Raw genomic sequence first — 24,388 nt, forward strand, 5'->3', positions numbered from 1 at the left:
GCCCAGTAGCCTCAATCCTTGATAAATTGTCAAGCTCTGTTAGTTCTTTTAGTCTGAAAGCCAGTTTTGAGCACCTGGCTGTTCCCAAACAGGCAGCTGTGCCCCCGTCTTCTTCTGATGTGTTTCTGCCAGGTAGAGGTACCCAAGAGCACAGAGGCCCATCAGGAAATGCACTGCCTGCGGGGCAGGGCTTGGAAAACAAGCCAAGTGACATTAGAAAGGAGGCTGAATCTCGACCAACTGAGCCAGGAGGATCATCGGATAACTTTTTCAGTCCCCTTAAGAGATCTTTCAGCATGTTGCTGCTTCCTTCTGTGGAATCGGTGCCGAAAGAGGCTCCCTGTGGCTTGCAGAAAAGTCACCAGTCCGAAGACGACGTCAGAAGAACTGGCTCTGCACACAGCGAAATTCATTTCCCTTTCCCTGGAAAACTGCAGATTCCCTTTTTGAGCAGTTTTGGATCTTCAGACAAGCAGGAGAAAGAAAAGCAGGGCTTCTTTGCTTCTTTTTCCAAAGGCGCTTCTACTGAAAACCTGACAGATCCAAACGTTCTTGCTGGCCAACGGGATTTTGGTGGCAAACATCTGGGTGTTGAAGAGGATCACAAAAGCAGTAATTCAGAACTTGTCAAAACCGTCTCATGCAGGCCTCCTTCAGTTCCATTTGGACCGGATTATAAAGAGGGGCAAATGGTGGTGAGAGAACACGGTGAGGAAGATAGTGCGCGTGCACCAAGAAGTAGAGAGCCACATCAAATTGTCTCTGGCCGTCGGACAGTTGCCCATGCAGAACAGGATGATAAGACCAGTGCTCAAGATCTGAAATGCAGAGAGGGGCCCTCGCCCATTCCAAAAGAACAAGGCTTCAGTGCTGCAAGCGTGAGGGCAACTAACAAAGAGGACAAGATTCCAGACGGCTCCACCGATGCCACGCAACAGCCAGGCTTCTTTTCAGGGCTTTTCCATCTTTCCTCAGCAGACCAAACACCCCACAGGCAAGACCTGAGTGTTAAAAATGAAACTCATAATCAGAAGAGCAGTTCTCCTGGCTTACTTTCTGGATTATTCAGATTTGCTTCAAGTGAAAATGTGTCCGATTGTAAACCAGAGAAGGTGAAAACGAGTCCTGTAGGCATAAGGAATTTTTTTGCAAAGAGTGAGGAGAGGGGTTCTGGAGACAAGTCTGTCGGCTTGCGTGTGGCTCACTGTGCCCAGGAAGGTACTGGAGAAAAACTAGAGGCGACCAACTTATTGAGGAACGTTATGCACAAACCAAAAGGAAAAGCAGCAGAGAAAGTCACAGAGTCAACTCAGACTGATGGCCATTTGCCCAACGGGGGATTAATGCCAGTGGACCATGACCCCCTCCCCTTCCTGTGGCATTCTGTGTCTCAGCATGCTCTCAGTTCTCAGCTAAACACACAGGACTTCTCTAGGAGACCAGCTGTTTACAGACAAGGTACAGATTGTGATATTTATCAAATGGCGGTCAATGAAAGGTCAAATGAATGTCTCAATTCTTTGTTGAATGCAAAATTGTATGGTCAGCCTGGGCAGTATTGTAATTTTGAGGAGACAAGGAGAAAGGCCAGCTTCGACTGGGACTACGATGCACAAGAACATTCTACAAACTCTCAGCAGATCTCCTTGCCAGTTTACTATGTCTTAAACCAGAACTTGAATCCACTGGACCAGCTTTTCGACTGGTCCGAATCCAATGATACAGTCCTGAATCTCTGCAAGAAAGACGGAAATGCAAATGTGATGGACTGGAGGTCAAATGCCAACTTTGATACACAGAGCATAGATTTGAGTGTTGCGTCATATGAATCACTCGATCAGTTAGCCTTTGAAGATTTCTGTCTGGAAGAAAGTGAGATGTGGGCAAATGGATCTTTGAATGGAAGCCTCCCTCCGTTTGATGACTGTAACTGTGTGCTGGAAGAGATGCCCATGGACTTAAGCTTTTCATCTGTTGGTGATGGAAACATGTGGACCCTAGGAGAGCAGGAGTCTCTGAGTGTGGATGGAAGCTTTGTGTATTCTTCTTACAGCCAGGAATACCAAGACTGGCTGATGTTGCTTGAACATGGCGTATGGTGGCCATCAGAAGATGGAGATTGTGGCTATTACCTGTACAGTGATGGTCAATATGTCTATTCCCTACTCACTGATTTTACGGGGCAATATGTCTATATATGTACTCCGGACACCTCTGCCCATCCAGACTGTTGGGATTATAATTACCCTGAGGATTCCTTGCAAAGCACAGTGTTGGGCCATGACACGGTTGCTGTTTGTGGTTTCAAAGTGTCTCTTGGTAGTGAAGGGGAGTTGTTGTGGCTTCCTGAAGAGGAGCAATTGGATCATGACCCTGTAAATAAGCCGCTTGATTTGTCAGTAGCTTTCCAAAGAAGTGATCAACTTATGAACATGAATTTGGAGACCTTTTCGCAAATGTTTGAAGAGTCCATTTATTATCAAAGAGAGCCCCCTTTAGACTTTTCTGGATATAGACTTGAGAAACTCAAGGTGGACTTTAGCCCTGAATGGGAAGCTGAGAGGGGCTCAGAAGAGCTTCCGCTAATGCTGGACCTGACTGTTAATTCTAGGGCAGCTTCCAAAAGCAGGCTAGAAGCGGAGTTTCACCCCAGGCAGCCAGAAAGACCCGCCTGGGCAACAGCTTCTGAAACAGGGCCCTCCAGCCGGTTTGGCTTCCGTATGTTTCAGTCTCCTGCAAAGTCTGACCCTCTCATTGTGACTCAGAATGTGGCAGAAATCGGAACAACCCAAGAAGACAGAAAGGCATCAGTGAACAAAGTCACATCTTTATTTTCTGCTTTGGGGGGTCTACTGGGCAAAACCTCAGGGTCAGATGAGCAGAAATCGGTGGGCAGTGAGGATGCTCCATCAGTGTTTCCCTGCCGCCCACATGATGCTCCATCAGCGTTTCCCTGCCACACACATGTTGCTTCGTCAGCTCTTCCAGGTCACACACGTGATGCTCTTCCACTGACATCACCAAGGAAGAGAGGGGACGGTGCAGACAGCTCTCCGCAGATTTCCATCCCGTGTGAAGATACAGGCGGGCTCGATACATTGGATTCTGTTAGGAATGAAGTTTCTCGGACGGCTGAGCAGAAGCCGTCTCCTTTGGTCAGAGACCCCTCTCCGCTGAGCCCTGGGCCCACAGGCAGCTGGCCTGGCCAGGTAGATGGTAGTGCTGTGCCAGCCCAGTATGGGCACCAAGTTAGCCGGGATGAACCCACGAAAACGCAGCCGGTCCCCAGCCCAACACCCGCGGAGGCTGAGGGGACGCTGTTCCAAAGTGCTCTGAAGATCTTTAGTCGAGGGGAGGGCCCTGCCACCACTCCAGCAGCTGATAAAAGCCAAACTCCTGGATTCTTCGATTTCTTTAAAGGACAACTGAATAAACCGTCACCAGCTCCACCAGCAAGCCTGATGAAAAATGAAAATGAGAAGAAAATGCCAGCGGAGAAGGGAGACGGGCTGGGGATCGCGTCCTTGTTTGGCTCCATTGGGGACCTTTTCAGGGTCGACGCTGCCCCTCCCCCTCCAAGTGCCGCTGTGGTGGAAAGAGAGGCCCTAGACCGCCGAGGCAGGCGAAAGCCCAGCCATCATGTGCCTGGTGATGCTCATGCTCCTATGGGGCAAGGTGGGGTAGAAACTGCCCAGAATCTGCCTAATGCTCATGCTCCTGTGGGGCAGCGTGGGGTGGAAACTGCCTCGAGATATGATCTGCCTAATGTTCATGCTCCTGTGGGGCAGCGTGGGGTGGAAACTGCCCAGAGATACGATCTGCCTAATGCTCATGCGCCTGTGGGGCAGGGTGAGGTGGAAACTGCCCCAAGATATGATCTGCCTAATGCTCATGCACCTGTGGGGCAGGGTGGGGTAGAAACTGCCCAGAGATACGATCTGCCTAATGCTCATGCACCTGTGGGGCAGGGTGGGGTAGATCTGCCTAATGCTCATGCTCCTGTGGGGCAGCGTGGGGTGGAAACTGCCCCGAGATATGATCTGCCTAATGTTCATGCACCTGTGGGGCAGGGTAGGGTGGAAACTGCCCCAAGATATGATCCGCCTAATTCTCATGCTCCTGTGGGGCAGCGTGGGGTGGAAACTGCCCAGAGATACAATCTGCCTAATGCTCATGCGCCTGTGGGGCAGGGTGAGGTGGAAATTCCCCCAAGATATGATCTGCCTAATGCTCATGCACCTGTGGGGCAGGGTGGGGTAGAAACTGCCCAGAGATACGATCTGCCTAATGCTCATGCACCTGTGGGGCAGGGTAGGGTGGAAACTGCCCCAAGATATGATCTGCCTAATGCTCATGCTCCTGTGGGGCAGGGTGGGGTAGAAACTGCCCAGAGATACGATCTGCCTAATGCTCATGCGCCTGTGGGGCAGGGTGAGGTGGAAACTGCCCCAAGATATGATCTGCCTAATGCTCATGCACCTGTGGGGCAGGGTAGGGTGGAAACTGCCCCAAGAGATGATCTGCCTAATGCTCATTTGCCTGTGGGGCAGGGTAGGGTGGAAACTGCCCCGAGGTACGATCTGCCTAATGCAGAGCTGTGCAGAAAAAGAGGAGAGGGAATGGATGAGCTTTCAGGGGATGCTGGCCGCAGCCCTTCCCCTCTGCCCACGGGCCCTCGAACCGGCCACCCGAGTCCTCCACGCGGACCACGTGCCCATGGGCCTGCTGCGCCACCACCAGGAGGCAGCTCCCTAGGAGACACAGCTGACATCGCGCAGCCCAGCAGCACCAAGCAGCCCCAACAGGAGCCCGGCTGGAGCTGGCCTTTCGGCTTGTCGCAGGCGGACAATCCTTCTAAGCCGCAGCCGGCCAGCAGGGGCCTCTTCTCCTTCTTCTCTGTGGAAGCGGCCCCAACCCCTCCTCCAGCAGTCCTGGATGCCAAGCCCGAAGAAGCGGAGGGCCTCTTCAGGCTCCCCTCCTTCCTGTCGGGGGGAGGGCCTGCCACAAAGAAGAACGTGCCCCAAAGCAGCTCCAGCTTCAGCTTCTTCAGCCTGGCCTCTTTCCTGGAGGGAAGCCCCCCAGCAGCTCCGGCAAAGCCACCTGTGCAGCAAGTGAGTGCCAGGCTGCCCGTCAAGCCACCTGCTTCTGTTCACTCTGGCTTTGGAGTCGACAGACAGCAGGCCTTGGAGAAGGAGGAGGAGGCGCTGGCCGGTGACGTGGTGGCAGCTGTGCTGGGCAAGAAAGAGGCCGTGGGCCTGCCTGGCAGAGCAGAGGTGTTTGAGGCCCCTGTAGCTGAACCGGGGTCCTCGGAAGGAGGACGCAAGGCAGGCATGCCTCCCGTGGCCACGAAGGGTACAGACAGAGGCGGTCGGTCAGTTTCTCTGGGGCCTGAGCAACAGGAGGAGGGCAGGGCCTTCCCTGTGCAGGCTCCAGAGTCAATGGAACAACCGCCAGAGAGTACAGAAGAGAGAGCTGATCTCGTGTTGCCTTCGGAGGAGACCGTTGCGCCTTTGGACACGGGTGTTGCTGAAGTCCATTTGCAAGGGAGGGCGCTTGAAAGGCAGCCGAGCATGCCTGAGCTGAAGCTGCGGGAACTCGAGATCGCTGCTCCTCGTCGAGCCGGTGCTGGCCTGCAACAGGCTCAGGCAGGAAGAAGCGCTCAGCCGGAAGCGCCAGCCGCACCTGCCTTGCGGGAGACGCTTCAAGAACCTGACAGTGACCGGTCTGTCCTGGACACCTCTGTAGAAATGTTCTCAAGCTTCGTGACAAAAATGAAACCCACGAAAACGTTCTCCGACTTCTTTTCCCAGCCACAAACTCCAGCGGCCCCGAGCGCACAACGGAAAAGCTCTTCCTTCTTCGGTTTCTCGTCTTTGCCGGCTGGGCCTTCACAAACATTTACGAGCGACCTCTTTGGCATTTTTAAAGGCACTTCAGAAGAGGCCCCTTCAAAACCTGCTGGAGCCCCGAAGCCTCCAGATGCTCCCTCTAGCACCAAAGAGGCTGCCAGCAACATCGTCAGTAAATGTGTCACAAAAGAAGACCCGATTTCTCGAGCCGAATTGTTGGGGATGGAGCCCAGCAGCCTCTTGGAACGAGACGGTCCCTCGGCCTCAGTAGAAGACAACTCAGCAAGAGAGAGCACTGTGCAAATGGAACAGGAAGCTAGTCAAAGGCTAGGAAGTGGTCAAGAGGAGCCTGTGTTAAATGCGTCAGCGACCACAGTCCCTTGGGAGGATGGAGGCCCTGAAGTGGCCCACCTCGATCACTACTTTGTCAGAGGGCAGCCAGGGAGGACTGCTGGCCCATGGAGCCAAGGTGCAGAGGAGGTGGTGGGCATGGAAACAGCTGAAGTGTGCCTGAAGCCATTCGGGACAGAGGTTGCCCCAGCTGCAGAAGAACAAAAAGTCCTGGAGCAGACAGTTGAAACTATTCCAATGGATTTGATTTGTTCCCGTGAATCAGAACCTGAAGTTGATGAAGCAGACATGGGCTTGTACCAGTCAGCCGAGGTGACTGAGGCAGGAATGAAGGTTTGTTCGCTGGGCCAATCTGAGCCAAAACCAGTCTCAGATGAGGACCGGGACTTGCTTCAGGAAGTTCCAGCTAGGACCCTTGGGACAGAAGGAGAGGCACAGCCTAAGGCATCTTCGACAATCAACGAAGCATCTGCCAAGGATGCCCCCTGGGTGCAGAGTTCTGCTCCTCAAAGCATGCCTGCCAGCATTGCCACAGAGACCAGCAGTGCCAAACCTGGGTTTGAACTTCCAAGCATGTTGGCATTGCCAAAATTCAGCTTCACGTCTTCCACGGATGGCGGCAAGCCCTTTGGGTCCTTCTTCACACTACAGCCGCCCGCAGCGAGTCAGACCACAGCCGAGCCGGGCCTGGTGTCTGGGTTTCACAGGTTTTCTTCGACTTTGTTTGGCGGAGGAAGTGAAGAGAAGACTGGTAAACCAGAGAGTGTTCAGGGGGCAGCATTTGGGAGGAAGCTAGACTTCTCCTTCCCGTGGCAAAAAGATACCAAGCAGGCGCCTCCCCAGGAGGGAGCAGATGCGCCGGCAGAAGGCTCTTCCAACAAAGACGTGACGCCAAACGCTTTCTCCAAACTGGACATCAAGGCACCACAAGCTGTGTCCACACCTGCACAGCCCATCCCACCTGTGATGAGCACGGAGGAGCGCGCGCCCCCGTCTCCTGGGCTGGAGCAGCTGCCTGGCCCTGCAACTGAGTCGGATTTCTCCTCTGAGAAGCCACATCACCTCGGCGAGGAGTCAAGGGCCCCGACTGTGGCTGTCTCGGTTCCCCCCAGCAAAGAGCTGGAGGGTGCTGGTGGTGAAGAAGTTGAAGATGAGCCAGGCACCGTTTCCAGCAGCCTTCCAGGTCCCGCTCTGGAAGAGCCGACAGAAGGAGCAGAGCCGAAGGAGGCCATGCCTTGTCCTGCCGCGGGGGGATCTCTTCCCGCTGGACCGCAGGCGCTGGCACCGATGAACACCAAACCCCTCGAGGAGAAAAGGCCAGTCGCTTGTGCAGCATGATAAATGGAGACCACTCGTGGGCCATTTATAATGCAAGGACCCTAGCGGTAGAGCGTGCCGTTTCGACTCACCCAGACTGTGTTTGCTAGTGATGGTAGACGATCCCCCCCCCCCACAGTCCTTTCTGTCATTTTTCTCAACTTCTGATTTCTCTTTCTTTTGAGAAAGCCTCCCTGCTGTTCTCCTTTTCTGTTGTGTTTTTGTCAATGGGGAGCTTTCGTGATTAGTTAGCTTTTTGTGGCCTAGCTGTTTGTGGGGAGCACTGGGCATTTCCCAGTTACATCACCGGGGGTGGGGGACAAACTGCTGAGCTAAAATCAACATTTAAGGGGACATACGAGGTGGCTTTCCTTTGGAGCTGACGGGAAGCCTTTGAATTGTGAATATAAAATGTGCTCGGGTTCTAAGAAGTGGTATCTCAGGATTGTGCAGACAGTGTTGAAACTGAAGCCGTTGCCAGGCCCATAACCAGGGCAGTCTCTGTCTGGACACTTTCACACATAGTAAATAATCCACTTTCAATGCACTTTAACAATAGTTTGCAAGTGGATTTTGCCGTTTCACACAGTAAAATCCGGCTGCAAAGGGCATTGAAAGTGCATTATTTGGCATGTGTAAAAGTGCCCTAAGTCTCTCATGTTTGGGTGTGTGTGTCTTATCTCTCTGCATCACACACACACACAGATGCCTGTGGATGTCCAAGAGTTCTGTTACTGAAATTCTAAGTTCTTGTTCTGCAGCAGCTTTTGAGCTGTTGCTGTCCATGGTCAGTCATTTCAGATTTTCTCCTCACCTACCAGCAGTCATGTTCAGTGGCTGCAGACAGAGTGCCGAACTGCAAAGAGTGCCTGGCCTGCTGCCCTTACTAAGCCTCTGAGCTAGCTGGCATCTGGCTTTTAACCTCCCTTGTCTTGAAACACGCTTGATTATCCCTACGTAGGTTAACTCCTCAGCTCTCCACCTTTTGAAGGAAAAGGCTTTGCCCTTTAATTGATTCTAGGGAAGCTACCTCTACTGGCCCAGATACTCTGACTGCATGCCCCACCTGATGGGGAAGATGCCCCCCACCATTGAGTCTAGCCCTGGCCCTGCTTCACAAGCCCTCCTGCCTCCAGCGTGTTCTGGGGTCTGAGTCTTGGGGCGTCTTTCCCCCGCCCTGCTGGGCTCCAGCAATGGAGAGTGCCTTCTGCAGGCATGTTGTTGCACGGGAAGCTACTGGCGCCACAACCCCAGCTCCCTGCTTGGTGTGCCAGTGCCAAAGGAAAGGGCTTGTGTTGCGCTGCTTCTGGCTCGACGGCAGCTGAACACGTGGCCAGCCAAAGTGAGACTTTGAAACTGCAGGGAGGAAGCAGCAGCAAAGACACAAATGGGTGGGTGGGCGGCCTGTCCTGGGTAGGTGAGGAAGCGAAGTTGGTGCAAGACGCCTTGGGTGTTTTCACTTAAGGCTCTGCACTGAGGCCACCGGAAACCTTCCCTGCTGCTTTCGGTGGCTTTCTAGGGCCCCAGACTTTGCATGCCGTCTCCTGTCTCCTGCTGTCAGTTTCTGATGGATCTCACAAGCCACTCCCCCGCGTGATGGCAGCGTTTGGAGCGGTACCAGGCCACCCAGAGCGGCTGGGTCTGGCTTTGCTTGTGGGACCCATCGAGGCCTTTGCTCCTGTGAAGCCAGAACTTGCTCTCTGTGCATAGAGTGTGTGTGTGTGTGTGTGTGTTGTGGCTGCCGTGTGTTGTTTCTTGGGTGCCACTGTTTTTTGCTTACCGATTTCTTGCTCTCTTGTAGTCCTGCCAGCAGTAGTAGGTTTGGTTCCTCCTGTAACATCAGCCAGGGAAGTTCTCAGCTGAGTGAGCTGGACCCTTCTCATGGGAGCGCCCCCAACTCAGAACACGAAGAGGACCTTCAGCAAGGGGTGTCATCTGTCCATCACCAGAAGGAGGCCCACGGATCGTCTGGTGAGCAGCATGGGCTGCAGGCGGCACGAGCTGAAGAAGAGGAGAAGGCCCCGGAGGGCGAGGAGAAGGGGAAGGAACCCGCCGTGCTGCTGACCCTGCCTCCCGGAGGGGAGAAGCCCAAAGACGTTTCTCTGAGGCCACCTGACAGGTAGGTGATGTGGCTTTTGCTGACTTTGCTGTCAACTTCCCAGTTGATCTTTGGCTTTTTTGAGCATTCGTTTGTTTAAAACATTTATTGTGTGTGTGTGTGTGTGTGTGTGTGTGTAAAGTGCCGTCAAGTCGCAGCTGACTTATGGCAACCCCTTTATGGGGTTTTTAGCCTCCTTTTTTCCTTTTGGAGCTCAAGGTGGCTTACAGCATAGATAAAAAAGTAAAAAAGGTAAAAAGATAAAGTAGGTTAAAAACATAACCACAGTTTAGGGCTGCTCTAATCAAATGCAGTCCTACATAAAACCGTCTTCAAGGGTTGTGTCAGTGTTTGGCTTTTGTGGCCCTTTCTTAAATGCCCAAGGTAAGGCCAGTCACCACTCTGGGATCAGAAAGCAATTTCCCTCCAGGCCAGATTGGCCAGGGATCCTGGAGGGTTTTTGTCATCTTTTGGGCATGGAGTAGGGGTCCCTGGGAGTGGGGTGGGGGGGAGGTAGTTGTTAATTTCTGCAGTGTATGTGCAGTTGGACTAGATGACCCTGGAGGTCCCTTCCAACTTGATGTTTCCATGATTCTTACTGCCTCCTAAAGATTTAGAGTGAGGGGGCCAGGCACACCTCCCTGGGGAGGCAGTTCCATAATTGTGGGGCTGCCACTGAGAAGGCCCTCTCTCCTGTGCTCACCAAACAAGCATCTTTGATCGATGGGACAGCCTGGAGGGCCCCTCCCTGTGATCTTAATTCTCAGGCAGGAACAGAAGGGAAAAGATGGTCCTTCACATCCCCCGGTCCCAAGCCATGGAGAGTGCTGGCAGGGAGTGCTGAACTCCCAAAGAGCAGTGGAGGCCATGGGATGCTTTGGGGTGCCTCTCCTGCCGGATGCCTGGCTGTGACCCTGGCAGGCTTCTGGGTGGCAGCCCCGCCTTCTTTCCAGGCTTTGCCACTTTTGCTGCCTTCTCTTCTTCTCCAAAACAAAGAGACTGCTTTTTGGGTGCCAGTTGTCTTGACTGCTGGGCTGCTCTGTTCCTGACCCGGTTCTCTCTGTCTCTTGTTTTTGCCAGTGACCCTGAGGCCAGTGAGCCTCCGCTTTTTGCCCCGGCGAGAGCCCGCTGGATCCGCGCAATCAACAAAGTCCGGCTGCAGTTCCAGGAGGTAGGGCTGGCCAAGGGCCGCTGTCCTTTTCCCGGTGTCTCTGCTCACTCTTGTCTTCGATGGTCGGCTTTAGCTGCTGAAGGGAGGCGCTCTGCCTGAGAGAGTTGTGTGAACACACTGGAGAGGGGTGTGTGTGTGTGTTGCTGGAGTGGGCTGGGGGGGGGGCAGGGAAAGGCTGTCATGCCACTGTCATGGCCGGGCAGAATCTTTCAGGGAAATGTGAACATCTGCCTTTGAAATGAGCATTCGTTGCCATCAGAGCAGAGTCCATTTCAGCTGCTGGTGGGTGCCTTTGTGAGCAGCTGGCACTGTTGAAGGGGGTGGGGCAGAAGGTGTCCCTCCCTTCCTGCGCTGCTCTTGACTGCCTCCTAATCTCACTTCAGGGGTAACTCCAGAGGCTGCCTCATGTTTGAACAGCTTTTGGGGAGAAGAAAAGGAAGGCTTCGTTTTGGAAATGCGTTCTTGCTTTCCTGCTTGTGTGCCTTGGTGTCTCCCGCCCCCTCGGAGATGCTCCAGCTTGGCTGCCTGATCAAAAGAGGCTGTTCCCCGCCCGCCCCCCACCTCGAGGCTCTCAGTTCCTGGAGTGAATAACCTTTTGGGGAGTTGGGTATTCTTGCAGTCAAGTGCGCCTTGGCACGCTGCCAGGCTTTCTCGGCAAGAGTAAATGAAGTTTCTCATGCAGGGCAGAAAATTGTTCTTAGCAGCAAAGAGAGCCAAATGCTCTCGTCACGCTTAAATAAGTTAGCCTGTGATTCCATCAGGCTTAGGAAACGCGTGCCTGGCTGTCACCGAAGAACTTAAAAATGCATCCCTTGCTCTACTTTTAGAAGATCACTGAATTTGAGCAGTTGAGTGGCATCTTTCTGGAGAGTGCCAAAGTCACGCCCCCAGGAGTCCTGCAGCCTCCTGTCTCTGCCCAAAGAGGATTGCTGGTGTTGGGAGGCCAGCGTCCGCTGGCGGTGGGCCGGCTCCTTGCAGCGCCCTGCTTGCGGGGTGGTGGGTGGGCTGTGCCTGGAGATGATTCTGCCACTGGAGATCTGGTGCTTGTGGGCAGGGCCAGGATGGGCACAGGAACTGCAAAATCGGCCTGCCAAGATCGTTCCGCTGAGCTTCTTTTGCATTTCTGGTTGGGTCTGTGAGTTCTGTGTGTTGATGTTTCAAAGAAAGTCTTTATTTTATTGATAGCCTTTTAAAAAACATTAAAAAAGCAGTCAACTCACAGCTTGTTAAATGGCCTTACAGGCTGCCTTCTGTGAGGAGGGGCCGTCTGTCAGGCAGGAGCCTTGGTGAGGAGGGTCTCTTTCATGCTTAGGAGCCCCTACAGAAATGCAGTTCAGGGGAGGTGTTGGACTTCATGGATCCGCCTGGAGGGAGGTCAACTCGGACACATCAAGGATTTCAGCCCTGAATCCAGGCTCTGGTTGGCGCTGTTTGGTCTCGACAATGAACTTGGGAGGACGTCACATTCTGCTCTGAGGATGTGACCATCAGTATTATGCCAATAAAGGTTATCTGATTCTGCTCTGAGGTGTAAAGGCAAACCAGCACACAAATGCCTTCGTCAAATGAATCAAATCTCATCAATGGGTTGGTCCTCTGTTCTGTGCGGGCAGGAACAGGACTTCCATCACCGGTTGGGGTGTGGTTGAGGCAAAGCAATAAAGCCTTCTGGGGCTCCACTGAGGAAAGCCCCAAGCCCTTGGCTTGCTTTCTCCAAGACCAGTTCCTATAGAGGAGGGTTGGTTTTTGAGCTGGGGCTCCCAGCCTGGGGGGGTCCTTGGGGGTCTGAATCACTTCGCCCCTTTGAGAAAGCAGACGGGTGGATTTTACATGTGCCGTCGACATTGTTGGAGCCTCGAACTGCATGTTATAGGGGAGACTGGAGGTGGAGGTGAGTTCTGAGGCCTTCAGAAGCAGTTCTGGGGGTGGGGGTGACCTAGTAGAAATTAGATCCTCGGGCTGGTATTAGCCCTGCTGGGGGTGGGGGGAAGACTCGTTTTGTGTTCCTGCTTGGAAATGGCACAGAGAAAAGGGTTAATTTCCCCCTCCCTGGTACCACAGCCCTCATTCAAATCCTCACGCCCTTCATGGCAGCTTTCTAACACTTAAAAATATACTGGGAGATCTCCAGGGTGAGTGTGTGGGTGGGGGCAAGGGGCATTTTGCCTCTGCCCCACATGCTTGCTTTGTGCCATGTCTGCCTCTGTATGTGTACGTGAGCCACTGAACCTTTCTGAAATGCAACTGTGTGCAGCATCAAAATGTGACAACCCCCCCCCCCATTTTGGGAGCACTTCTTTTCAGCAAATGACCTCTAACCAGTCCGGAACCCAATGAGGACACAGTGCTGTGAGCAGCCGCCTGGCAGTTGTTTAATCCTTCCGCATCGGATGAGCTGAGAGTTCGGGCGGGCAAATGTGAGAGCGGGTTTTTGTTTTGCTGCGTTGCCAGGCCTGGGAAGCTCTCTGGCTGCACGAGAGGAGCCTGGCATGTCTTCTAGCTGCAAAGAACTTGCTGTCTGTCCTAGAGTGGCAGGCGTCTGTCTGTTCAAAGCAGTCGTTGCTGGGGTGCCTCTCACCCTGTGCAAAAGGCTGCAGCGAATGTGTGCATGGTCAGTTTGTAAACTCTGGCTTGGGGCTGGCCTCTGCTTCCCCTCTGAAAGTCAGCTCTGGCCCCCCGGGGGGGGCTGTAGTCCTTTTGGGGCACGTGGGCCCAGGCTTGAATCCACAAGTGCTGTGCTCACTTCAACTTCTGAGCATGGCCCACGTGGTTCTTTGGGGCCCAGCATTTCCTCCGGTTAACGCCTGGTGCTACAGCTGTACGTCTTTCTAGGCTAATTGTATGTGGCTCTGCCGGGTATGGGAGAGGAAAGAGGATGCTCTCTGTCAGCAGCCAGGCGCATGGCAGGGATCCCGGTGGTGTGCACTTAGCGTAGGGTAGCCAGCCTCCAGGTGGAGCCTGGAGACCTCCTGGCATTCCAAGAGCTCTCCAGATGATGGAGATGGGGCTTCCCCTGGAGAAAACGGCTGCTTTGCAGGGCGAACTCTGTGGCCTCATGCCCTGCTGAGGGCCCTTCCCTCGCCTGCCATCCCCAGGCTGTGCCCCTCCAGTCTCCGGGAAATGCACAACCCAGAGTCGGCACCCTTCCCCCTGCTGCTGGGAGCTGGTTGGGGCTGTGTGCGGATCTGGCAATAGCAGCGGGCTGGAAACATCTCCATGCAGCCGGGGTCCAGGTGCAACTCTGGCCCTTCATGTCTGTTTTTGAGATGCAACCGCCACCACCAGTGAGGTAGTTGTGGCCAAAAAATGGATAGGCTGTGGGGGTATGTGGGTGGGAGGGGGAGGGGTCACCTCTGCTCTGGTTTCTGTGATTTTTTTTTAAACCTTCTGCATCACTTTTTATTGTCAGTTTTCCTACTATGGGTGTTGATATTTATTTATGTAGAAGATATGTGTGCCACCTCTCCAGAGACCTTCTTGACATCATGTTAATGCTGCCCCCCCCCCCCTGGCTTTCTTTTTGCTGGTATTTTGATCCTGTCAGAACATGATTGGATCCAGCAGGGCCGCTCTGAAGGGTCCATCTAAATCCACCTCTCTGTCTCCCATGGAGCCCAACCAGACACCCCCGGAGAGATTGTGGCTAGAGCTCAGGGGCCAAAGCCCCCCCCCCCCAATGCAGTTGGCTTTCACCACCCCCACCTATGGAGATTCCGGCCAGCTCTCACGGCTAACAGCCACTGATGGACTCTTCCTCCATGAGTGTTTGCAGCTCTCATCCAAGCTAGCAACCATTGCTGCGCTCTGGGGCTGTGAGTCCCACATGGTCATTATGTGTGATGTGAAGAAGCCCTCCTTTTGAACGTATTGCTCACCAGCTACATGGGGCAGCAGTTCTGGTCTCAGGGGAGAAGAAGAAAAAGGTCCCTTCACTCTTGGGAGCCTCTGTGCTGGAGGGTGTGGGATAGAAGTCTTTAAAGGAAGACATGGCAGCCTGGAGCCCAGGGCATTCGTTCTGCAGATGGCAGAAGAGGATCAAATCAAGGATTGAATTGTATTCTGGCAACCCAGGAACCCGCCTGGTGTATGAATGGACTGGGACATCACCTTTAGCTCATCAATCGAGTATCTTCTAGACCTCTTCTGGACCAGCGTGGTGTAGAGGTTTGGGGCGGTGGTTTGGGGCAGTAGATTCTAATCTGGAGAACTGGGTTTGATTCCCCATTCTTCCACATGAGTGGCAGACTCTAATCGGGAGAACTAGGTTGGTTTCCCCACTCTTCCACATGAAGCCAGCTGGGTGACCTTGGGCCAGTCACAGTTCTCTCCGAACTCTCTCAGCCTTGCCTACCTCACAGGGTGTCTGTTGTGGGGAGGGGAAGAGAAGGAGATTTTAAGCTGGTTTGATTCTTCCTTAAGTGGCAGAGAAAGTCAGCATATAAAAACCAACTCTTCTTCTTTTATGGCTTCTTTGGGGTGGACGGGATGTCAGGGGCTTCCGACCTGGGCTGGGAGCTGCTCTACCGGGGCGGGGCATCGAATATGGGTAGCGGTCCTGTGCAGCTGGGAGCTGGAAGGTGTTGGGGTGGGGGTCTTGAAAGCTAGACAGTGAGACAAAGCGGAGCTTGCTGCTTATCCAACCTCTGTCAGGACCCCTGAGCGCCTCTGCGTCTTCACTAAGATTATGCAACCCCAGATCAGTGAGGAAAGAAAAGTGCCCTCCTGTCTGGGGGGTGGAGGAGGAGAAAATGGATCTGGCTTGCATGACCGGAAAGGAAAATGATGGGCTGTGTCTCTCTTGGTTGCCTCTCCTTGGTTATGCAGCCCCTTGTCAACCCACACCGTAGGTCGGGAAGGGGGTGAGTGTCCTCCCCCAGGAGTCTTTCCCCTTCCCCGGGTTCCTCGTGCCAACTATAGCCAGTGTGGATGGCCTGCTCCTTCTTCGAGGTCCCAAGGATAGAGTCTGTTTATGTACCAGCTGGCTTGTTCCCTGCTGGGCAGCAAGTCTGACCTGGGGGGGGGGGCGGGTCTCAGGCTTGGTGCTGGAGGCACCCTGATTGATTGGTTCATCCATGCCGACAGCCCTTTGTGCCGGCTCAGGACTTTGAAGCCCCTTGGCTGTTACTGGTCTTTCTCAGGTCGTGATGGGCCTTACGCATCAGACAGACCTTAGACTTAATTTTCTTTACACTGGGAGAAGATCTGGTTTGGGGGCTGCTTCAGCCTGGGCCGTGGCCCGACCACGTACCTCCTCGAGCTACAGGTGAAAGTAACGGACTGCACTATTAAAGGGTTGGTTCAAATAGTGTACCTGTGGAGACAAATGGGTCTGATGGGCTTCTGGAATGGCCTGGGGGATTGTAAGACCCCAAGAGACGGCTCCGTTGAGGCTGTGGTGGGAATGAGAAGCCCTGGAAGACATAGTTTCCCCACACACACACACACAACCTCTTTGACCCTTGAGGTAGAAGCCAGAGCCTCGGTTTACTGTCAAGCTGAGCAATATGAAGAGAGACGGGAGTTGTCAAGAAGGATGTTGACAGAAAACTCAAACAGAATCTGGCAGTAGGCGGTGGAGCCTCACTGTCAAGGCGGTGGCGAGGGCAGCAGAGAAGTCCCTGCTTCGCAGCTTCCATCGCACTGGCTAGTTTGTACTCAAAGTTTTTTGGCACCTGCTTTGGCACCAAAGTCAGAGCGTTTCAATTCCCAAGAACTGATGATTAGGTGTGATGCTTTTGCAAATGGGTGCGCGTGTACGTGCATGTGTGGACAGCTGCCATGCTCTGTTTTCAGTGCTGATGAGTGACACAGGGAGGCTTTCCCTTTTGGGGGGAAAATAGGAAGGTGTTGAGTGCAAATGGACGAAAACCTTCCAGTATTCTTCAGATGTTTGAGATGTAATGCAAAGCAATTAGCAAGGAGTCGTTGCATTTGGCCTCGAGAAAAGGGGACAGTTGTAAGCTGTCAAGAGGCAAGGTTAGGAAATGCTTGAGGGCGGATTGGGCATTGCTGCGTGAGCTGCAGAGAAAGAGCCGGGGGATCTTCTGAGCGGTGAGCTGGAAGTGTGGGCCTTCCGTCTAGAGCCTCATCTGAGGGAGAGACTCCCCAGGTGCCTGGTTGGGTTCCTGGGGGAATTTGGGGGGCTTCCAGCACATGTCATTCTTGGGCAGGAGAGATGAGGCCGGGGCGCTGGGCTCACTGTGCAGGGAGGGAAAGAGCCACGGATGGTAGCTGCACCCTACCCAACTTGTTGCCTTACGACCTGGGGCATCATCTGAAATGAGTCCCCAAGCGTTGTGAGTTTGTGTGTGTGTGTATTTTTGCGGCTCTCAGCCTTGTAGAGATGGGTCTGTGTGATCAACGGGCCGGGGAGAGTTCTCATAAACGGCCTTGCTTTTATGGTTTCAAGGGCAGAGGCCCCATATTTTTGCTCCTTCGTTCCTGGAGCGTCTTGGGAGGATCTTGAAATCTCATTTGCACCAAGCTTCAGCACCAAGGAATCTAATTACCTCTGCAGCACTTCTCGTCTCCATGTTCAGAGAGCCACAAATTACAGATTTGGGGATCTTTGACAAGCCCTGAAACACCTTCTCCCATCCTCTCTCAGTGTCTCACGACCCTTTTCCTATTTCACACCCAGCTGGGTGAAGTGTCCTGGGCAACGTGAAGCGCTGGTGCTTGCTATTCTGTGTGTGTGAGTGTGGTTTGGTCCTCACACTGTGGCATTACTCTCCTTTCAGTTTGGGGCCAGCATGGCTATAACACGACCTGGGATATGGCAGGTTTAGCCTGAAGAGGAGAAGACTGAGAGGGGACAGGATAACCATCTTCAAGTACTTGATGAGCTGTCATATAGAGGAGGGTGCCGAGTTGTTTTCTGTTGCCCCAGAAGGTTGGACCAGAACCAACAGGTTGAAATTAAATCAAAAGAGTTTCCCTCCAGACGTTAGGAAGAATTTTCTAACAGTCAGAGCGGTTCCTCAGTGGAACAGGCTTCCTCGGGAGATGGTAAGCTCTCCTTCCCTGGAGGTTTTTAAGCAGAGGCTAGATGGCCATCTGTCAGCAGTGCTGATTCTATGACCTCAGGCAGTTGATGAGAAGGAGGGCATCTTGGCCATCTTCTGGGCATGGAGTAGGGGTCACTGGGGGTGGGGTGGGGGAGGTAGTTGTGAATTTCCTGCATTGTGCAGGGGGTTGGACTAGATGACCCTGGTGGTCCCTTCCAACTCTATGATTCTAAGTGCCTGTTGTGGGGGGAGGAAAAGGAAGGCAATCGTAAGCTACTTGGAAACTCCTTAAAGGGTAGAGAAAAGCAGGTTATCAAAACCAACTCTTCTTCTTCGTCGAGGGTCCACTGGGGCTGGAATGGACCAGGATAGTACTACTTGGCATCGCTCCATCACTATCAGAGTTCAGAGGCCTTCTCATGTATTACCTTGACGTAATCCTTGCCACCTCCCTGCTGGTCGACCGGCAACCCGGTCCCCTGGGCCTGGGGGGAGGGGCTTGCCGAAGCCTGTCTGGGGACTTTGTTGCAGAGGCAAGGCTGAAGCAAGACCTTCTCCTGGACTGCAGGCGGTTCTCTCCACCACTGTACTGTTCAGGCTCACTCCTGTCCAGGGCTTATTTATTTATTTAAGAACATAAGAAAAGCCCTGCTGGATCTGTTCCGGGAGTCGCCCGCAGTTCTGTGCCTCTGGCGTGTTCTGTCATCGGGCACGTGACGCACGGGGCTGTTTGTTCATAGACAGCAACAGGCACACTCCTGTTCCCAAAAGTCCTCACGGCGCCTCGCAGGGTTACGCCAAGTAACTCGTAGTAACGGTTAATGCCGCAATGCCGGAGAGTGTCTCGCGAGCCCCATCTCACCTTCCTTTGCAGGTTCTCTAGCTGGAAAATTGTTGTGCCCCAAATCAAGCAGGAGTATGGGGGTTTTCAAAGGCTGGCCTTGCTGGGCAGGTTGACCCGCCGCTGCCTTGCCCAGCAGGGAGCTGAGCCCACCTCTGGCCCAATTCTCCCTCCCCCGTAGCAGCACCTCAAGGGCAGAGGACTGTGCAGATCAGCAGCTGCCCTTCTTCGGCGCCAGTGTCTTCTGGAGGGAGATGGTGTTGTTTAGTTTTTCACATCACATTTTTTTCTGTTCATTTTTAGAAGTTTTCTGATCTTATAAACAACATTCATCTGTTATGGCCTTATGGTGCAGTTCTCGGTGGGTTTTTTTTTTTAAAGGATTATGTGAAACTCCCTGGTTCAGGGGACCCACTGTGGGCATGCAGAATCCGTTGGGATTAGGATGGTCAGGGTCAGCATCTGAACAACTCAGCTGGAAGACCTGCAGCACGGAGATCATCATTGTGGGGAGGGGCTGTGGCTCAGTGGCAGATCATCTGCTTTGCATGCAGAAAGTCACAGGTTCAATCCCCAGCAGCTACAGCTAAAAGGATCTGAACATATGAACACATGAAAATGCCTTATACTGAATAAGACCCTTGGTCCATCTAGGTCAGTATTGTCTGCTCAGACAGGCAGCAGCTCTCCGGGGTCTCAGGCAAGGGTCTTTCACATCACCTACTTGCCTAGTCCTTTTAACTGGAGATGCCGGGAATTGAACCTGGGACCTTCTGCATGCCAAGCAGATGCTGTACCACTGAGCCACAGCCCATCTCCATGGCTCTCCAGGGTCTCAGGCAGAGGTCTTTCACATAACTTACCTCCCTAGTCCCTTTAACTGGAGATGCTGGGGATTGAACCTGGGACCTTCTGCATGCCAAACAGATGCTCTGCCACTGAGCCACAGCCCATCTGGCATGAGGTGACATGAAAACACCTGGGCCTATGACCCTGGAGAGCTGCTTCCAGTCAGAGTAGTCAATACTGAACTAGAACGACTCACGCAGGTCTGCCCGGTCCGACTCCATGTAAGGTGGATGTTCATCCATTAGCAACTTGTGTGTTCATGTGTTGAGTACCGTGAATAAATCTCAGGTGATATTCTCCCACTGAAATAAGAAATGAGCACTGCCGTCAGAGGTCAGGACACCTCCACAGAAAGACGGGAGATTGGATTTTAGTTCACAGCAAATACCTGGAGTGGAGTCTGCCTGGAGAGAACCCGTGCAAGTGTGACTCCAGATTATTCGGGCAAAAATGCAGTGTGCTGTGAAGGGTTGTGGAAGAAATAAAGCCGTGTAAGTTTGGCATTACCCCACCTGGGAGCCCTTTTCTGAAGGCGGAAGGTACGACACTTGGTCACACTTTCCGTATTCACCCCGTTAAAATGAATAGGAGATGCATCCGCTCCCTTCTGCTCCGGTTGTTGCAGAGATTCTAAAGGGCAGAGAGCCCCCTCCTCCTCTTCCTCCTTGTCAGCCCCTTCCACAGCCCAGCAGACCTCTGCTCACGCAGCAGCAGCAACAGCAGCAGGCAGCTCTCTTGGTGCCTGGTCTGCCTTGGATGGATTCTTTCTGATGGGGACGTGAGGTGCCCTTTGCGGGAGGTTCATAGAATCATAGAGTTGGAAGGGACCACCAGGGTCATCTAATCCAACCCCCTGCACAATGCAGGAAATTCACAATTACCTCCCCCCCACACACCCCCAGTGACCCCTACTCCATGCCCAGAAGATGGCCAAGGTGCCCCTCCCTCTCATGATCTGCCTAAGGTCATAGAATCAGCACTGCTGACAGATGGCCATCTAGCCTCCGCTTAAAAACCTCCAGGGAAGGAGAGCTCACCACCTCCTGAGGAACCCTGTTCCACTGAGGAACCGCTCTAACTGTTAGAAAATTCTTCCTAATGTCTGGAGGGAAACTCTTCTGATTTAATTTCAACCCGTTGGTTCTGGTCCGACCTTCTGGGGCAACAGAAAACAACTCCCATAAAGTCCCCCATGATTTTCTTGAAACAAAGCTAGTAAAATGTGGGCTGGATACTGCTACTGTTAGGTGGATTGGTAATTGGTTGACCAACCGCACCCAAAGGGTGCTCATTAATGGCACAACTTCATTCTGGAGAGGAGTGACCAGTGGGGTGCCACAGGGTCTGCCCTGGGACCGGTACTATTTAATATTTTTATAAATGACTTGGATGATGGAATAGAGAGCATGCTAATCAAATTTGCAGATGACACCAAGTTAGGAGGGGTAGTTAATACCCCGGAGGGTAGGGTCAGAGTTCAGAATGACCTCGATAGACTGGAGAGCTGAGCCATAAGCAATAAAATGGATTTCAATAGGGAGAAGTGTAAAGTACTTCACCTAGGCAGAAACAACATAAGGCACAGGTACAGGATGGGAGAGAGTTGGCTTGACAACAGTACATGTGAAAGAGATCTGGGAGTCTTAGTGGACCACAAACTGAACATGAGTCAACAGTGTGATATGGCGGCTAAGAAGGCCAATGCAATTCTGGGCTGCATCAATAGTATTGTGTCGAGATCAAGGGAAGTAATACTACCACTTTATTCTGCATTGGTCAGACCTCACTTGGAATACTGTGTCCAGTTTTGGGCTCCACAATTTAAGAAGCATGTTGACAAGTTGGAGCGTGTCCAGAGGAGGGTGACCAGAATGGTCAAAGGTCTGGAATCCATGCCCTATGAGGAGAGACTTAGGGAGTTGGGTTTGTTTAGTTTGGAGAAGAGAAGGTTGAGGGGAGACATGATAGCCATGTTTAAATATTTGAAGGGATGTCATGTTGATGAGGGAACTAGCTTGTTCTCTGTTGCTCCAGAGACTAGGACACCGAGTAATGGATTTAAACTAATAGAAAAGCAATTCCACCTAAACATTAGGAAGAACTTCCTAACTGTGAGGGCTGTTCGACGGTGGAATGTGCTGCCTCGGAGGGTGGTGGAGTCCCCGTCTTTGGAGGTCTTTAAGCAGAGGCTGGATGGCCATCTGTCGGGAGAGCTTTGATTGTGGGATCCTGCATGGTGGGGGAAGGGTTGGGCTCACTGGGGATGTGGGGGGAGGTAGTTGTTAGTTTCCTGCATTGGGCAGGGGGCTGGACTAGATGACCCTGGTGGGCCCTTCCAACTCTGTGATTCTATTATTCTAACTCGGCACCATCCTCTCTATGACAGCCCTTCAAGTACTTGGAAGATGGTTGTCATATCCCCTCTCAGTCTTCTCCTCTTCAGGCTAAACATACCCAGCTCCTTCAACCTTTCCTCATAGGACTTGGTCTCCAGACTCCTCACCATCTTTGTTGCCCTCCTCTGGACACATTCCAGCTTGTCTACATCTTTCTTAAATTGTGGTGCCCAAAATTGAACACAATCCTCTAGGTGAGGTCTAACCAGAACAGGTTCTTGGCATCCTCCTTTTTGGCATCCTCCAGTGAGAGTTCGAAGAGGCCTCTTCTCAGATGCCGTCATCCTCCTCAGAGGGCTTTCTTACCATCCTCTCTAGCTGTCCTCTCCCTACTCCTGTACAGGTCTGTTGAGTCAATGTTGTAGGGATAGTTGACTTTTTGACGGCTGCTAGAAAGGGGGCATCCCTTGGCAGCTGTCCTGGAGGACTGCAGAGCAAGTGACTGCCTGGCTGGAGCTGATGTGAGGCAAGAGAGGGGGCATCCCGGGGGCCTGGGGGGGCTGGGAAATGCTCTGTAGGCCTTTGGCAAATAGACTGGTCTGGCCCCACTCTGAATGCTGCAGTGCCAGTTCAAGGTTCAGCCTTTCAAGGACAGATTTGGGCTCACAAATGCCAAGGGGAAGACATTTTCCACCTGCCGTTTGGGAGATGGGCAAGGATAAACGACTGGGCAATCCGAGGCGCTGGCTCAGCTTCGTCTTGCTGCCAGAAGCGTTGCTTGGAAGGGGAGCTGCCCTGTCCAGGGCCCACGAAACTCCTCTTCTTGGTAGGCATCCTGCTGCACTTCTGGCCAGGAAGACCTTTGCCACCGCGGCCTGGAAAATTTATTTTATTACATTTCTACCCCTCTCTCCCCAACCCGAAGGTTGGGCTCAGAGCGGCTCCCCATTGAGCTTGCCTTTGGTGGTCTTTATTTCTGCAGATCTTGCCAGGGGGCTTTGCTTTTACAGCTTTAAGGCATCGGTTCTTGTAGGTTATCCGGGCTGTGTGACCGTGGTCTTGGTATTTTCTTTCCTGACGTTTCGTCAGCAGCTGTGGCAGGCATCTTCAGAGGAGTAGCACTGAAGGACAGTGTCTCTCAGTTTCAAGTGTGTAGGAAGAGTAATATATAGTCAGAAAGGGGTTGGGTTTGAGCTGAATCATTGTTCTGCAAAAAGTATCAAAGGTAATGTGCTAATCATTGTCCTGTAAGTATCAAGATAATGTGCTAATGAGGGTGTGGTATGTTAATATGGAACCACTGTATCCTGAAGTGATCTGTTAATGTGTGAAATCCAAAGCTAATCCGCATTACTATTGTGGACTGTAGTCTTTGTTAGTCTGGAGGTTTTCAGGACAGGAAGCCAAGCCTTATTCATCCTTAAACTCTCTTCTTTTCTGTTAAAGTTGTGCTGATGTTTATGAATTTCAATGGCTTCTCTGCGCAATCTGACAAAATAGTTGGTAGAATTGTCCAGTCTTTCAGTGTCTTGAAATAAGACCCTGTGTCCTGTTTGGGTCAGCCCATGTTCAGCCACTGCTGATTTCTCAGGTTGGCCAAGTCTTCAGTATCTTTCATGTTCTTTTATCCTTGTTTGTATGCTGCGTTTTGTTGTCCTGATGTAAACTTGTCCACAACTGCAAGGTATACGATATACTCCTGCAGAGGTGAGGGGGTCTCTTTTGTCTTTTGCTGATCGTAGCATCTGTTGTATTTTCTTGGTGGGTTTAAACACTGTTTGTAGGTTATGTTTTTTCAAAAGTTTCTCCATCCTATCTGACTCCTTTAATAAATGGCAAGAATACCTTTCCTATGGGAGACTGTTTTTCCTGAGTTTTCTGATTTTTGTTTTTGTTTTAATGGCCCTTCTGATTTCATTTCTGGAATAGCCGTTTGCTAGCAGTGCGTGATTTAGATGATTAATTTCTTCCTTGAGAAACTGTGGTTCACAGATCCGTCTTGCACGGCCCATTAATGTTTTGATTATTCTTCTTTTCTGTTGGGGGGGTGGTTGGAGTTTTTGTGTAAGTAGTGATCTGTGTGAATTGGTGAGTTGGTTTTAAGGAAGTCACTGATGGTGCAAAGGCAACTGTGCTTTGGTCCAGTGCAGTTAGGACTGCCCCCCCCCCCAAACAGTGAGATTGTCATTTGGAAGATTGAGCAGTGGAGGGAAGGTTTTCTCCGTAACAAGCCATGGTTTGCTGCTGTGGGCGGTTTCCTAAGTGTGCCGTCATGCTGCTGGTTGGGGTTGAGGTGACAGGTCTGCTTAGGGGGCGGCCTGGCAAGTACCGGGGTGGCGGCTCCTCTCACTCCTCCATCTCCCCAGTTGGCCACCTGGAGGCAGGTTTGTGTGGGGCTGTGCGGCATCCCTTGGAGAAGGACACGGAGAGGACTGCTGGAGCATGGAAGGCATATAAGTAAAGTATCCACAGGATGGTGTGATTTGGCCCTAAAAACGTTAGGAGACATTTCCTCGGTCTTGATATCTATTAGTATGGATGCTATTGAAGAGGGAACGACCTTTTGACT

At 52.4% G+C, this 24,388-nt stretch overlaps 1 protein-coding gene across 1 annotated transcript in view; it reads left to right on the top strand.

Moving 5' to 3' along the window:
* Nucleotides 1-10,732: 10,732 nt before the first annotated feature.
* UNC13B (unc-13 homolog B) overlaps nucleotides 10,733-24,388 on the top strand; it is a 113,687-nt gene continuing 100,031 nt past the window's right edge. The window contains exon 1 of the mRNA XM_056848080.1: nucleotides 10,733-10,786. The gene's annotated coding sequence lies outside the window, so the exon portion shown is untranslated. The remainder of the gene's footprint in view (nucleotides 10,787-24,388) is intronic.

Source organism: Euleptes europaea, chromosome 4, assembly GCF_029931775.1.
Source record: "Euleptes europaea isolate rEulEur1 chromosome 4, rEulEur1.hap1, whole genome shotgun sequence".
NCBI classification, from domain to species: Eukaryota; Metazoa; Chordata; class Lepidosauria; order Squamata; family Sphaerodactylidae; genus Euleptes; species Euleptes europaea.